Raw genomic sequence first — 16,725 nt, forward strand, 5'->3', positions numbered from 1 at the left:
TACAAGCCAGGACAAAAATCATATGGCAGCATTGATTCACAGCCATCCTGGATTATTGAAGTCTAGGAAAAATCTTTACGTACCAAATGTTGGATAACCAGCCCATAAATTCAGGATGGAAAGACCTAGTCATCTATCTCCTGCCAAGGGAGGAGTGAGACCTTGAGTCATTTGTAGCAATTAATATAATTAGTCATTATTGGGCTGAATAAGACAATGCTGGGAAAACCAAAAAATTGGATACCCCATGAGTGATTTGGGAATCTCAGAAAGGCAATCTTTTTTTTTTCCTTTTTTTTTTTAGGTCAGAAAGGCAATCTTGATGCTGAATCACAGCAAAGGTGAGATTGTGGGAACAGGCCCTACTTAGGGGGCGGGAAATGTCCAATTAGTCAATAAGCATTTATTACATGTTTACTAAGTTCTAGATAGGAGACAACTAAATGGATGAGTAGATAGAATACTAGGCCTGAAGTCAGGAAAACCTGAGTTCAAATCCAGCCTCAGATACTTATTATCTGTGTAACTCCCAACAAGTCCCTTAGTATCTGCTTGATTTAATCCACTGGAGGAGATGGCAAACCCCTCCAGTATCTTTGCCAAGAAAACTCCAAGGATAGTCATGAAGACTGGATAACAACAATGTGCCAAGTATGTCCTAGAGACACAAAAGAAGGCAAAAACATAGTCCCTGCCCTCAAGAAGCCATTAGAAACATCAGAACCTGCTCTATATCAGGGATGGTAAGGGATCAGACAGGCAGGGAGGTGATGGTGATAAATCACCAGGCCTGGAAATCAGTTAAGATGAGTTCAAATGTGACTTCAGACATACTAGGTGTGGGACCCCGGATGAATCACTTAAACCTCAATTTCTTCATCTGCAAAGTGAATTGGAGAAGGAAATAGCAAACAACTCCAGTATCTTCGGTAAGAAAATCCCAAATGGAGTCACAGAGAGTCAGACACATCTGAAACATCTGAATAATCACAAAGAAGTCAGCACCCTTACACACACACACAGAGAGAGAGCTTTGAAATAAACATCAGTATTTCATATTCTGTTAAAATACAAATATTCCTAGAAGGAGTCAGAAATGACATTTTTCAGTACCATTTAATAACATCAAGTGAGTGAGCTTGAGATCCTTCCTTAAAAACAGCTTTTGGGGGCAGCTAGGTGCTGCAGTGGATAGAGCACCAGCCCTGGAGTCAGGAGTACCTGAGTTCAAATCCTGCCTCAGACACTTAATAATTACCTAGCTGTGTGGTCTTGGGCAAGCCACTTAACAAGCCACTTAACCCCAATTGCCTTGCAAAAACCTAAAAAAAAAACAAAACAAAAAAAACAGCTTTTGATTGGGGTAGAGTGAGGGAAGAATTTCAGGATATTGAGAACCTGACACTGAAGAAGGTAAAGTCATTTCCCTCACTGTCAAAGAACTTATTCTTTTGTTAGTGCGACAAAGCCACCCACACAAGAGATCTAACCCCTAAACCTATTTCTGCTTAGGTCATCTAAGAGAGGTAAGAAAACTGCCTTAAGTAATTTTTCTCTCCTACCTCCCCAGTAAAGATCTGGACAAAGCTTTTGTTGTCGTCCATCAAATATGAACATGACGGATTGAGTAGCGACAGTGTGCTGATAAATTAGGACCCTCTATCCCTGAGAACACATTGTAGGGAATGGAGCTACTTCTAATGGCCAGAGTATTGGTACAGGGGAAAAGTGTAGAACAGGGATCTAGATTCAGGTTCCAGCTCTGCATCGGTTACTGGTATAATAATTTGAGTAAGTCACTCTAAAATCTAGGGTCTGCTTTTTCTTCTGGGGAAAAAAAATGCTAGGAAGCAAACATAGAGCAAGAGGGAGCAGCCTCCAGACCATACACAAAGGTGATCTCTAAATCAGAATGCAATAAATAGCCCTTGGTCTGGTTACCACCATCACACTCTCCCCTTCCACCCTATACCACCCCCCAGTTTCCTTCAGCTCCATGTTTGTTTTTTTTTAATAAGAGCTCTGCTTCCCAAACTAGGATGGTCAGCAAAGTAACATCATCACTTCTCAAAAGGGACTCAGTCATGCTCTCCACCCATTCTTTAATTCATGAGACTTGTGCCTCATGTACTATACCCTAAGGCATAGTTTTGTTTGTTTGTGGGGTGGGAATGACAGCATCTTGACCTGTTATTTTTAAAGGGTTGCTCTCTATACTTATTGGTGTTTTGTAAGTCCTGTTTCCCCTCCTCTTAAGACCTTCTTTTGAGAACCTCCCATCCATTTGTAAAATCCTCCTAAACTAAGGATTCTTAACCTGAAATCCATAGTAGACTTCAGAAACTTGGATGGGGAAAAAAATGAGTTCTTATTTTTGCTAACCTTTGGTTTCCTTTATAATCTCATAGATTTTATTTTATGCATTTAAAACTGTTATTCTGAAAGAGAATTCATAGGGTTCACCAGATTACTAAAGGGTTCCATGACATAAACAGTAAAGAACTCTTGCCCTACATGATCTACCAGATTAAAGGATAGAAATGGTCCCATTTTTCCTCCTGCAACCTGGGTGCCTGAGGTTTGTAGAGGAAACTGGACTTGCTTAAAGGTAGAAATGGGTGCCCATTTCACTTCCCATTTCCTAGTCTGACAAGATGTTAAACATAAACCATGGACTTCCAGGGCCTCTGTTTCTTCTGCTTTGTGTCTCAGACCCAAAGGGCCTCCAGAGCTCACTAGTACTCCACAGACTGTGGTGATATGGACTCTTTGCATCCATTACTAAAGGAAAACTCCCGGACCAACAGTATTATGTTCTAATGAGGCACTGTTGGGTGGTAGAGGAGAAAAACTTTTATGTTAGTCCTCATAATGGCATCTCATGTTTGTATCTTTTGCTTCTCCACCACCTTCTTTCTTTACTCTAAATGTAAGGATTCATCAAGTATCCATTCTCATGGTTCCACTCCTCTCTCTCTATTCCCTTCCTTGGTGATAGTCTTCTCCCCATTAAACCATTAGTTCCTTGAAGGTTAAGACTGTTGTTTGCCTCTCTTTGTATCTCCAGCCCTTCACCCAGTGCTGCAGACCTGAGCTCATCCTAAGCCCTTCTTCAGCCCTGACTTTTCTCTTGAGTTCCAGGCTGCCCTCACCATCTCCTTGGGAGACTTTTCAATTTTGGTAACCTATCATCTTCTTTAACTCAAATTGTCCAAGATGATGCCCTTCTTTCTCCCCACAATGGCTCCTCGTCCTGATACCTTCATTCTTGGTGCCATCATTTTTCTAAAGAATTGGGCTCCCACAAGTGTTGAATCATTTTAATTCCTTTCTTTTCTTTATCCACTTAGACAATCAATAAACATTTATTGTTTACCTACTATGTGCCAGACACCAAGTCCTCTTGATTCTCTTAATTCTCTTTAAAACAATTTTATTAAAGTATTGCATCACAGAATTTCAGTCTAGTCAAGTCCATAATCCTTTCTGGATAGGGCTCACCTTAACAGGGACTAAAGTTTTAACTAAATAGCATGATGGGAGGGTGGAAAGGGGACAGCCTTGCCATATTCTGCCCCAAGGTGAGTTGTTAGGAGGGATTAATGGGTTGTTCTCTATAATGTAGGGTTGAGTCCAGAGCAACAGGGAGTCTTGTCCACAAGTTTTTCAAATTTCTTCCAAGTTTAGTAGTATCATCAAGGACCATCATTGTTATATAGTCTTGTATTTGTGTTTGTCCTCAGAGGGGAAGACCCAGGCCCAAAGGGAAGATAAAATTGTTCCAGAAAAAGAAGTTTTCAAATTTCTTCCAAGTTCCAATATATTATATAGTCTATATTCTTCTTTGCCCTCAGAGGGGAAGATAAAAATGTTTAATTCTCCAGCAGAGATTTTCGAGTTTCTTCCAAGTTTAGTAATACCATCAAGAGCCATCATTGTTATATAGTATATATTTGCTTTCATCCTCAGAGAAGAGGGCCTGGGCCCAAAGGGAAGATAAAATGCTCAATTCTCCAGAAAAAGTTTTTGAGTTTCTTCCAAGTTTGGTAGTACTGTCAAGGACCAGAATTTCCAATCTTAATGGAGGAAGAACTAGAGACTTTCATACAAGGATGCGTCTGGCTTATCCACTGACAGCCTGCCTTTGAGCAGGCTTTCTATTCTGAATAACCTTCAAAATCTAGCACTTTCTAAAGTGACAGGGACAAACGATCCCATCCTCCATTGCTGTCAAGTCTTGCTTTCTCACATGAGGGAAGGGTTGAAAAGGAACATTTAGGATAAGAAAGTAAAGCATATTTCCAGTTTGTAGATTCTGCTGGTGCCTCAATGGTCTTGAGTCTCCTCAGAGTTGTAAGAGCAATAGTTGCCTGCAGAAGATCCTAGTCCACTGAAGATTTCCTCTGATGACATGGCAGAACTGCTCAGCCAGAACTAGTTGAAGGCACTGGCCACAGGTGGCTGCTGCTCAGCCTGCTACCTGTGGACCTGAGGGGAGAGGCTGGCCTCAAGGAGCCCACCGTGGGGGGTGGTAATCAGCCCGAAGATCAGGTCACAGTCTGGGAGGGTCTGCAGAGCCCCAGACACTCCCACCTCCTCAGTCCTCCCTAATATGTCTCAAATCAGTCCCAATTTTTTTTATTTCCCCTCTTACCATTCTAAGAGTGACCCTTCTGAACTCATGCCTAGACAATATTGCCATAGATCCCTAACTCCCTATCTTTATGCTCTCCCACTCTAATCCACCAGGCTGATATTCCTAATGTTTTAGGAATTTATATCACGTCACCTTCAACATCTCATCGCCTATAGCTGGGGTCATGACCTTTTTAGGTCAGTGATTCCCTGGGTTTTCAGTTACTCTTCCCTTGACTCCTATTCTTGAGAGGAAAGAAAGAAACTCGAGACTTCACTATGTCTATAAAAAAATAAAACAGATATTGATTTCAATGAGAATTTTATTATTTATTACTTAACAAATACCCTTAACAAATTGGCTAGAGTATGCACATCCCTAATTGAGAACCCTCAGTCCAGAAGGTAAAAGTCCAGCTGTCTGAAAGCATTGAAGGGCCTCTACCACTCCCTTTCCAACATCATCTCTTATTTCCCCTTTCTTTGTGAGAGGGCACTCTGACCTACTTCCTCTTCCAGCTACTGTCCATCTTCCTGCCGCTCCCCACTTGCACCCCATCTCCCCTCCTTGCCTCAATATTGTATGTAAAGAATAGGAATTAGAACACAGAGGCAGGTAGGTGATGCAATGGATAGAGCTGGGCCTTGAGTCAGAAAGACCAAAATTCAAATCCTTTCAAATACTTAATAACTGGGTGACTCTACACTTCATTCTGTTTGCCTCAGTTTCCTTATCTATAAAATGAGTTGAAAAATGAAATGGCAAACCACTCCAGGATCTTTGCCAAGAGAACTCTAAAATGGGTTATGAAGAGTCAGACATGACGGAAAAGACTGAACAATAGCAATTTATTCATTAATTGGGATTTAATCAGGATCTTCCACTAGAATCCTCATTATGATGGGAAGTGTAGAAGGCTGCTCCAGCAGAGCCCAAGTGCTGGCTGCTCCTTCCAGACTGGTTGAGTATAGTAGACTGACTAACTAGCTTGGGGACCCACCTATGTCTGGCAAGGCTCATCACTGGGTCTCCTGAGGAATGATTCATTTTTCAGTCATGGCTGTTCTTAAAGACCTCTTACAAAGTTTCTGAGGGAGTACCCCTCTACCAAAATTACATCTCATTGCAGGAGAGTGGTGGTCATCCTGTTTTCAGTCAGTCAACCAAAGTTCCTTACTACCTATTGTGCCAAGAGCTGTGGGATACATCCAGGGTAACTGCAACATGACAGAGGTGTCAGGAGCTGGCATGATCTGTCTTCTCAGGACCTTGATGTCTCCTAACTCTTCTCTTCTTTGTTAATTGGACCTAGAGGTTCCTGTTTGCCATTGATCTGCCTTGCAGGAGGATTGTAACCTTGAGTTATTGCTTTCCCTCAGTAAGTGGAGGTAAATTAACACCTTGTGTCACCTATGCAAGTTCTTCTTGCTTTCAAGGGTCCCACGTATGACTAATAGAAAGGAATTTGAAGAAGAAAATTGTGTGATGGGTTCAGAGTGGGGCAGACTAGGGACTTCAGCCTCATGAATCACAGATTCAAATGAAGAGAGAGTGTTTCCCTCTGCTCTGAACCTAGTTTCCGTGGTGTAGACATAAAATGATCAAATGCACAGGAGGGAGAACCCCTCCCCCATCCTGATCTTCAGTTTCTGCCTATTTAAAACAAAGACATTGGATTTAGATGAGTTCAGTCCTTTTCAGTTCTAGCCATATGATCGTGTGAGCCTGTGGTCAGCTAAGGTCATAGACTTAAGAAAAAAAGTAGCATGGCCCAATGGAGAGAGCCAGGAAGACCTGGGTTCAAGTCCCATTTATGGCATATATGTCACTGACGATCTCAATGTGCCAGGAAAGTCTCTGAGACTATAAATTGTAGTGAAGGTGTTTACCTACCTCTGTAAAGTGAGTTTTTTCTTGTGGGAATTATCTCTGATAAAAAATCATAGATCTGGTCCTTATTCCTTTGAAGCAGGCTATTCCAGAGAGACTAGATTCAGCTTAGCCTTCTTACCAGAAGGAGCACTAGAAAACAGGCCAGGCTGTCTGTGTGTCTGTGTGTGTCTCCTATGGAATTGTGTGTGTGTGTATGTCTCCTATGGAATGTGGGGGAATCTCCTGAGGTGTTATATTCCTCAAAATGATAACCCTGATTTGTAGAGGTCATCTTTTATTTCTTCATTGAAATTATCTCGTATTTCAACATTCTTATGTTTAGACCCAATTAAGAGAACAAACTTGGAAATACTAATTTAACTGGCATTCCTATAGTAAATATCTCATTTTCAGTGAAAACACTTTGACTTACCATTCATTGTTCCTCTGGAGAAACTCTTAGCTTCTTCAGGTAATTCAGGAAGCCATGACTGACTCAGTAACCACAAGATTCTGCCCCATCCACTTCCACCAGTAGCAGCATGCTGGGGCCTGGTCTCATATCAATGGCAACAGAAGTAGTACCCCACCCCACCCAAAAGCCTGTAATGGTTGAAGAATTGTAGTTTCAGACCTGATCAGGAAGACCTCAGACAACAACTTAACCTCTATTAACTGGGTCAGACCTATAACTAGCAATTCTTTTATTTGAGAGAAGGGTATGGTGATATAGTAATGTTAGAGTTAAGACAGAGCCCCTGGAACTAGCAGCCTAGGCTTGGACTAGGGGATCAAGTCATTCCACTTGATAGAGGAGTGGGCAAGAAGAATGATCACATCCCCATAAATATGGCCCACTGGTTCATAGTTCTAGTCATCCCTCCTTAGTTATAGTTCTGAATTTAGGAGAGGAAGCATAGTTTACTGGGAAAAACATTGGATATAAGACCAAGAGAAACCTAGATTTAAACCCTAATGCATATACTTAGTGGCTTATTTATTGTGACTATAAACAAATCACAACCTTGCTCATCCTCACTTTCCTTGTCTATTAAATGGGGATAATAATAATACATTTCATACAAATGTTATTGTGAGACTCAAATAAGATAATGAATATAAAAACCTATAAATATCAGTCATTGTTCTCATCCTTGTCATTTGTCTTTACAGGCTAATTCCATTTCAGTAACTATCTGCTAGAATGATCTTTCGAGAAACAGTATATGTGGCACATACAGTTAGTCATACACACCTCAAAACCATTTCACTCAACATGGAGGGAAAAGAGGAATTATAGAGAGAGGAGATTGAGAGAGGGCTTAGACCTAGGCAAAGCAAATTAGAAATGACAAAAATATTTTTAGCTTTTTTGGAGGGAACAAAATATGGGAATCTGAGGAAGCAGCCTATAAATTGAGGAATGGCTAAATAAATTATGCTGTAGAGTGCTACATAAATCTAATGGACTAACCAGGAGAGCAATTTACACAAAGACAAAACAACTAATGAAAGACTTCAGGAACTCTGATCAGTGAATGACTAACCATCATTCCAGAAGACAATGATGATACATGCTTCCCATCTTCTGACAGAGAGGTGAAGAAATCAGAACATAGAATGAGATGTGGGGTTTTTTTGGACATGGCCACTGTACAAATTTGTTTTGCCTGACTCTACATGTTTGCAACAAGGGTTTTTTTTTCTTTCATTCTCCATGCAGCAAGAGGGTTGGGAAATAGGGAGAGCAGATACATTTGCTGATAGAATATGTTATGTCTCTATACATGTATATGAAAAGTTGTATGTGTTTCAAGAGATAAGATCATAGGCTCAGAGATCTCAATCTGGAAGAGACTCAGAGACCATCTAGTTCATTTGCTTCACAATACACATGAGATTCAATGACTTGACCAAAATCATTCAGGTGGCAAGCAGTAGAACTAGGTTTGAATCCAGAAAGGGTAAAAGACAGCCCTTCTTAAAATGACCTGGGGGCAGGCAAGTTTAAATATTTATAACTATAAACCTCCCACTCCTTCTTCCACCTATTATCTGCCATCCAGACAGAGCCAGAACCTTGTGAAAGAACTCCTATAACCAGGTCATTCTACTTGATTCATCAGTTTTTCAGGCCTGGAACAATACTCAAGTCCAGGTATGGTGCATGTAGAAAAGCATAGATGGTCTTCCAATTAGGTAAACTTGGATACTGTAGGGAGAATGACTGGAAGGAAATCTAGGCTGAGGAGAAGGAACAGAAACCAGGAGGCCTTCGCTGTATTCAAATATAAGAGTAAATGAATACTGGAATTCTGCTGGGCCACAGAATCTTAGTGGGCAGGGGGGCAGCTGGATGGTACATCTGACCCTGGAGTCAGGAGGACCTGAGTTCGAATCCAGCCTCAGACACATAATTGCCTCACTGTGTGATCTTGGGCAAGTCACTTTACCCCATTGCCTTGCAAAAACAAACAAAAAAAGAATCTTACCTGTCAGGTTCTTTAGAAATCCTCAGCTCCAACCTGCCCATTCTATGAAGGAACAAACTAAGGCCCAGAAAAATCTGATTTGTTGGCCAGGGTGGCACAGCCACAGTTTGAATCTCAATCTTCTGTCTACAAATCCAGCCACCTTCCCTTTGTGACATACATGTGTGAAGTCACAAGTAGATTAGTGTCTGATTATTTAGTCATTAATACAGGCACATATTTGTGTGTGTATTCACACACACGTACACATTGCAAGCTATTAAAAATGCACTAAAAGTTTTAGGTTGCCCAGTGTACATTACATATAAAATTAAACCTAAATGGTTCTACTTGCATACTGAGTACCTTGAAACAGTTTGGAGAATTAAAGAAATAATTCACAACTGTAAAATTCTGGGCTGCTCTTGAAAGAGAAGTCAGAAGGGTGATTCTGTTGTTTTGTTTTGTTTTGAATTAAGGCACTGGGGTTAAATGACTTGCCCACATCTAGGTAATTATAGTGTCTGAGGCTAATTTGAACTCAGGTCCTCTTGACTCCAGGGCTAGTGCTCTATCCACTGCACCACCTAGCTACCCCCAGAAGGGTTTTTTAAATAGGCTCAGTTCTGCCCCTCCTTAGCCAGCTCCTGCCTCCTTGGCAAACCTCACTTTCCTAATCTGTCAATTAGATAATCAGAACCAAAGGATTTCTCCAAGGTCCCTTTCAAACATTTTATGATTTGGACATTTTCTTCTGTAATAAAAAACCCAAATCATTATTGAGCAAGTGCTCAGAGTTGTGCTTTCTCCTAGAAATTCTAGATGAGAAACAAAGATATACTCCCCACCTTGAGTTTACAATCTGTTTATAACAATTTTGAAGTTTTAATTAAAAGCAGATTTGAGAGTTTAGCATAATAATGCAGCACTGAAGATTCAAATCCTGAGGGATAGTTTAGCCTGGATACCTGGTTGAAGGGTAAGAAATAGGTTTGTTCTTCTATGTATATAGATGATCATTCATCACTCAGCTATGTTTTAAATTGATTTGCTGTTCCTAATGATGGTGTTAAACTGACTCATTCCCACTCTTTCACTTAAACTAACCTTTACAAGATTACTGGTTTGGATTAGGGATATAGCTTGGGGCTCTACAACTAGAGGGTTTATTTATGTTGGGTTTTGTTGTTTGTTTGTTTTTTACCCTTCCTTGCTGGAGCTAAGGGGCCCAGACAGGGATTAAACCTAAAATGTTGTCCTCATTAGCACTGCCCTTTAACCAGTTGAGCAACTAGTCCAGGCTTCCGTGTGCTTTCTAACTTATACTGCAGTTCATCCTAACACCGAAAATAGAAGCTAGTGTGTTCCAGGTTTGATTGTTAGAATTATTGGTCACAGGAATTTCCATGAAAAAGGGGTGACATATTTAAAATAACCAAGAGACTAAGGAAGTTTCCCAAATAAATACCACAGAACACCAATTTAATTAGGTCTGACACCCATAAAAGGTTTCTTTCTCAAAATAGAATAAAAATAAATATAGGCTTGTACACATATACACACACCACACCATACCACATCACACCACATGCGCATACACCCCACTAGGGTGCTGGTTCTTTGCCACTTAAAAACCCTATATGAACTTGGCCAGGTCTCTTAATCTCTCTAGGCTATGGTTTCTCTCATCCATAAAATAGAGTTGGACCTCATGATCTTTAAGAAGAAAGAACACAGACTCTGCAGCCCTAGGTTCAGATTCTATCTCTGATACATATTCTGTGAGACTTGGGGTGAGTCACATAACTCCAGATGCTTTAGTTTTTCTATCTGTAAAATGAGCTGCTTGACCTCCTTCAACATGCCCCAACCCTATGATTCCTTAAGTTCTTTCCGCTCTAAATATCAAATATCATAAAAAACAATATAGAGGAAAAATGGCAAAATGGGATTGATTAGAAGAGGTAATCCCATGATAAACTAGTAATAGACCTTAAACTTTTTCCCTTCTATATATTTCCTCCTATTTCTCAAGTGTCTCTGTACCCCACATGCCACATATCCTAAATTGACATTCTGTTCTGAAAGGAAATCTTAAACAAATCATTGAAACTTACATCAGTTTGTGGGGTTTTTATTCTGCATTTAATAGTTACTTGTCGAAAAACCCAGCCTGTGATGCTCACAACTTTTGTGGGTATTTAGAGGTTTCCTGTGAAAGACAGATCACTTTGTAGATAGGTTAGCAGGTAGATGTTTGTATCTATAGACTTCCTCCCCTCCTCCATTTTTCTCACCCACTGTACTTCCATTTCCCTACTCCTAGAGCCTTGCATTGGCCCTGTTGACCTTTTAGGGAAAGGGACAATTGAGAAGTTTTTGAGAGCCATTCTGCTACCTTCTGGTCATCAGGACCTAAAATATTGATAAGAGGGTAGAGCCATCTCCAATGGGGTATGAAGTTGGGGCTAATCATGGCATGTAACTCCTCAATTTCTGTCCCCAGGATATGGTCTCTAGGTAAAGTCAAGATCAACCAATCAATCAAGTAGCATTATTTTGCTGAACAGTCAGTCTCTCTCTCTCTCTCTCTCTCTCTCTCTCTCTCTCTCTCTCTAATTCTTTGTTATAAGGGATAGTTCTCTAGGAGGGTTAAAGGAGAGGAATACATGGAAATGTAAAAACAAAAGGGCAATAAAAATTTATCCCTATACAAGCATTTATTAAGTATCTTCTATTTGCCAAACACTGTGTTGTGAAATAAAGATAAAAGTGAAATATCCTCTAATAGGGGAGGCAATATATATATATATATATATATATATATATATGTATGTATGTATGTACAAGATAAATATGGGATATATTAAGGGCAAGAATTCGTGACTGAGGATGGCTAGGTAGCACAGTGGATAGAGCACCTGCCCTGGAGTCAGAAGTACCTGAGTTCATATCCAGCCTCAGACACTTAATGCCTTGGGCAAGCCACTTAACCCCATTTGCCTTGCCAAAAAAAAAAACCACCTAAAAAAAAGAATTCATGACTGAGTCTTAAGGGAAACCATAGATTATAAAAGGCAGAGAAGAGGAGGGAGAGAATTTTTGGCACAGGAGACAGCTAATGCAAAAGCAACAAAAAAGAAAAGAAATATTATAGATGGGCCTGTAGGTCTGGACCTTTGGAAAGATGAAATATCTAAGAAGAGTAGAAAAATAGGAAGGAGATAAGTTTCTAAATATTTTATTTTTAATTCAATTACATGTAAAAACAATTTTTTACATTTGTTTTGCTTTTAAAATGTTGAGTACCAAATTCTCTCCCATCAATATTAGTACAGTTAGAAGGAGGATACAGTTAGAAGGCACAGATCTGGAATGATGCCTAAAAAAAAAATTAAAGGGTGAAAAAGGGATGCACTGGGAGAAGGGGGAAATGGAGAGGTAGAATGGGCTAAATTTCTCATTAAATAAGATGCAAAAGAGCTTTTGCAGCAGAGGGGAAGATTGGGGTGGTGGACAACACTTGAACCTTATTTTCATTGTAATTGACTCAAAGGGAAAAAAATACACACTCAGGTATAGAAATCTATCTTAAACTTTAGGAGAGGAAAGGGAGGAGAGAAATGAGGAGCTGATAAAAGGACAGATTAGAATACATGATGGTTTTCTTGGCAAAGACACTGGGTAGTTTACCATTTCCTTGTCTGATTCATCTTATAAATGAAGAAACTGAGGCCAACAAGTTAAGTGATTTGCCCAGGGTCACAAAGATATTAAATATCTAAGGCCACCTTTGAACTTAGGAAGATGAATATTCTTGATTTCAGGCTCAATATTTCATGCACTGTACCCCCTAGCTTCCCCTGTAATTGCATACTATGATGTTATAAGAAATTATGAGCATGTTGATTTCAGGAAAACCTGGAAAGACTTTGTATGAACTGATACAAAATGAAGTGAGCAGGAGCACAGTGTACTCAGTAGCAGCAATACTGTTTGATGATCAACTATGAATGCTCTAAAATAATTACAAAGGGACTATGATGAAAAATGCTACCCACCTTCCAAATGCAAGAGAATGGGGGTTAAGTGACTTACCCAAGGTCACAAAGCTAGATAATAATTATGTCTGAGGCCAGCTTTGAGTTCAAGTCCTCCTGACTCCAGGGTCGGTGCTCTATCCACTGTGCCACCTACCACCCCCAGAATTATTTTTTTCAGTGAGTTTTGTACCTCCTTTTCTATGTGGCCAATTCTACTTTTTCAGGAGTCCTCCAATATTTTTATGCCTCCTTTACCAGATTATTAACTTTTTCCATGATTTTTTGCATCACTCTCACTTCTTTTCCCAATTTTGCCTCTACCTTTCTTATTTGCTTTCTGAAAACCTTTTTGAGTTCTTCCAGGACTTTTTTCTTTTTTGATCTGAGACATTTTTCTTTGAGAATTTGTAGCCGTTTTGACTTAGTTATCTTCTGAGTTTGTATTTTGATCTTCCCTGACATAGTTATTACCTTCCACTTGACCAATTCTAATTTTTAAGGAATTATTTTCTTTATTGAGTTTTTGTGCTTCCTTTTCCATTTGACCAGTCCTACTTTTTAAACAATTCTTCAGTGAATTTTTGGACAGGCCCTGCAACTTTGACCTGGAGCTGTATGGGCAGTGCTACATAGTCTTACACCCAGTGCCAGCAAAGGGGCCCCTGTATTCTCCTTCTGACCAGTTGGTCAACCCCTTATTATCTGTGGGCTGAGAGCTCTGAAAGCCATTCTCCCCCAAGGTCTACTACTTTCCACCTCAAGTGAATTAAACCTTTCCAGCAAAGAGAATCTGAGAAGATGTGGTCAGATAGAATCAAGAGAGGGAACAGACACGAAAGCCCAAAGAGAGAGGATCCCAGAGAAAAGAAATGGTCGAAAAGGTCAAATGCAACAGAAAGGTCAAAGAGAAAGAAGTCATAAAATGGCAACTTGAAGTCACAGCAGGGATAATCCCATCTCCTTTGTTTGAGGAAGTTCGTAAAGGAATGAAGCATTGGCAAAAATGGAGTCCAGGGCAAACCAAAGAGTTAACTTTAAAGACCTGGGGAGATATGTATAGGGTTTCAATTTGTCTTTTAAACTAGGATTTATTCTGTTTTCTTTTATATTCCAAGCCAGAGAAGACCCTTTTAGTTGAATGCCACACGCATTTATTAAGCACCTAATATATACTGGACATTTTGCCAGACTAGGATCTAGAGACTAAATAAGCTGTCATAGACCTTACCTTTTGTTGGGGGAGGGGGCATCTACCTAGCAAATTAAATACAAATGCAATTTCTAGAGTGATGCCCTGGTGAAATATGAAGAGCAGCTTTGTTAATAATAGAATAGACATTTCAGAGGCACAATGGAAAGGTAGGATAGAGTGGTAGGGACACAGGAGGGATGAGGCTGGCATGGATAACTATTGAGGGAGCTCAGAGTGATGGTCAGAGAACGGAGCTTCAACCAAGTGATAGAGCCATAGGATTAGCAGATTGTCACAATCTTCAAAGTAACAATGACGAGAGAAATATAATTATCAGTTCCTGAGCAAGAGGTAGAGAGGGAGAAGCAGAAATTCAGTTTGCTTTAGCCAAACTACAGACAATGAATTCCTGAGTCCTCCCAACCAAAGCACTAGTTGTGGAATACTGAGGCCTGACAGCTTAGGGAAGGCTTAACTTAGCCTCCAATCCTCAACCAGGTCAGGTCTGATTCAAGAATCCCTCTAGTATTGAATAGATTATCTATGATCTGCTCCAAGACAGAGAACCTTAGAAGAGCCTTTGGTATTTAAGCCTAGATCTTCTTAGTTCATATACATAGCCCCTACTCCAGTTGCCTGACTTTACCTTCACTGGTTCATTCTAGCAAAGTCATTACATATTTTACTGGTTATTGAATAACCTCAAGTATAAAAGCCTTAGGAGCGAATCCTTAATTAACCTAGCTAATGGCTAAAAAATTGCCTGTTTCCAGTTACAAGACATGAAAAAGAAGCCTGCTGAGCTGGTTAAACCCATAATTCAATGGAACTCTGCTTATGCCAGAATTTCTCAGACTTTAGAATAAAAACCCTAAACCACTCCCAGGACCCTGGGCTGACTCTGGACGATCCCCTGAAGGCAATGGCAGAGAGGGTAGGGGGACTGTATGGTGACAACCTTCCATTTTAGGTGTCTGTCTCAAGCTAACCTTTGAGCATCTTATGATTAGCCAGGGTTGTTCTTCCTGCCTATCTCTGTTTCTTTGTTCATACCACTGTCCCTTCTAGAATAGCCTCTCTTCCTATCAAAATCCTAGGCATATTAAATGTCAACTTGCCTCATATCATAATGATCTGTCTCTCCTGTGGCTCTTACTATCTCTACCACTCATTTCTGATTACCGGTGTTGCTTCAGTCTTAGGCTATGAGATCTTCCTGAAAGGCCAAAAGTAAAGAGAGGTAAAGGTAGGGAGTTCTACACCCACCCTAGTTAATGTGATCACAGAATGCTCATAAAATTGGATTAAATAAAACAGCCCAGAAGTACCAAGTCAGTGTTCCATATCTTAATGGATTTGAGAAGAATAAAGTACTTTGAAACTTTGCAAGAAAAATATTGTGAAAGATGTGGCTAGATCTCTGGGCCTCTATATAATGCAGAAAGCCAGTTCAGAACTGAGACAGAAATGATTGAGTCCATTTGTGAAGGACTCCAGATAGGGAATTGCTCTTGGGGGAGGGATCAAGGTTTTCTCTTCCTTCACCAACAAACTGACCAGGTAAACTTTAAGTCAGAAGATCTGAAGTTCCCATAAGCATCAGGAATTGTGTTCCTGGAGTATCAGTGGCTGAAGATAGAATCTTCATCAGGAGCCTGGGTTTGTCCTCTAAGGACAAACTAGACACATTAAGAAAAAGCAGCTTCTGCTGCAACCTTTGAAACCCAGTGCAATATCTTAAGGGAAACTTCCTGAGAATTCAGCAAAGTGAGGAAAGGACTTTTGATATTCAGGAATTGTGAGTTTACATTTGGCTCCAAGTATTTTCTTGGAGCCTACTATTTTCTATTGAGCCTACTTTCCCCCACCCTGGGATTTTATGCATGCAATGGGAAACTATGTTCCTGGTTTGGAAGGATGCTTCTGTGACAACCATCTTTGCACTATCTGCTTATCAAATACCTTTCCTAAGAGCTAATTAAGTTTGATTGATAATCATTGGAAAGCATACCTAATGGAGACTCATGACCTTGATTTCACAGTGAGACTTTTTATTTGTTTCGTCTTGCCCCAAGTTTTGATGTGCTACATCCTGGATTTTTTTAAACACATGGCCATAATTTCCCAATCTCTTAGAGTCACCCTTCAAACCCTAAAAGGAATAGTAATCTGACATCCTCTGATAATTGGGCATTCAGAATGAAAGTGAGAGAAATAGTCCCAGATGGGGGGCTACCTAGAAAACAATAGAAACAAACTGTAGTTTGTAGATTGAACTCAGATTTTTATATGATTGATCCACACTAAAAAACAGATGAAACAAACATGCAGTTTATGTAGACATTAATTTGACTTTTTTTTTTAACGTGGTAGGGAACATGATTGGCCTCAATCATAGGATTGACTATCTGGGACTGAATTTTCTCTCTCTCAGAAACTCTCCAAAATCGCTACAAATTGTGGAGGAATTACAATCTGCATTAGTGCAAAGAGGACAAAAATCTTTGAAGT

At 40.0% G+C, this 16,725-nt stretch overlaps 2 protein-coding genes across 17 annotated transcripts in view; one reads left to right on the top strand and one right to left on the bottom strand.

Moving 5' to 3' along the window:
* Nucleotides 1-9,111, bottom strand: part of NCOR1 (nuclear receptor corepressor 1) — a 225,359-nt gene extending 216,248 nt beyond the window's left edge. For 8 of the 14 annotated variants that reach the window (XR_012468828.1, XM_074189263.1, XM_074189262.1 and 5 more), the window contains exons 1-2: nucleotides 9,001-9,111; nucleotides 6,942-7,111 (exon numbers count right to left, since the gene is read on the bottom strand). The gene's annotated coding sequence lies outside the window, so the exon portion shown is untranslated. The remainder of the gene's footprint in view (nucleotides 1-6,941; nucleotides 7,112-9,000) is intronic. The other 6 variants (XM_074189271.1, XM_074189270.1, XM_074189269.1 and 3 more) reach the window with 2 other exon arrangements.
* The window catches only part of PIGL (phosphatidylinositol glycan anchor biosynthesis class L), a 209,589-nt gene that overhangs the window by 21,098 nt on the left and 171,766 nt on the right, over nucleotides 1-16,725 (top strand). The gene's annotated exons all lie outside the window — the stretch shown is intronic.

This window comes from Macrotis lagotis, chromosome 5 (genome assembly GCF_037893015.1).
Source record: "Macrotis lagotis isolate mMagLag1 chromosome 5, bilby.v1.9.chrom.fasta, whole genome shotgun sequence".
NCBI classification, from domain to species: Eukaryota; Metazoa; Chordata; class Mammalia; order Peramelemorphia; family Peramelidae; genus Macrotis; species Macrotis lagotis.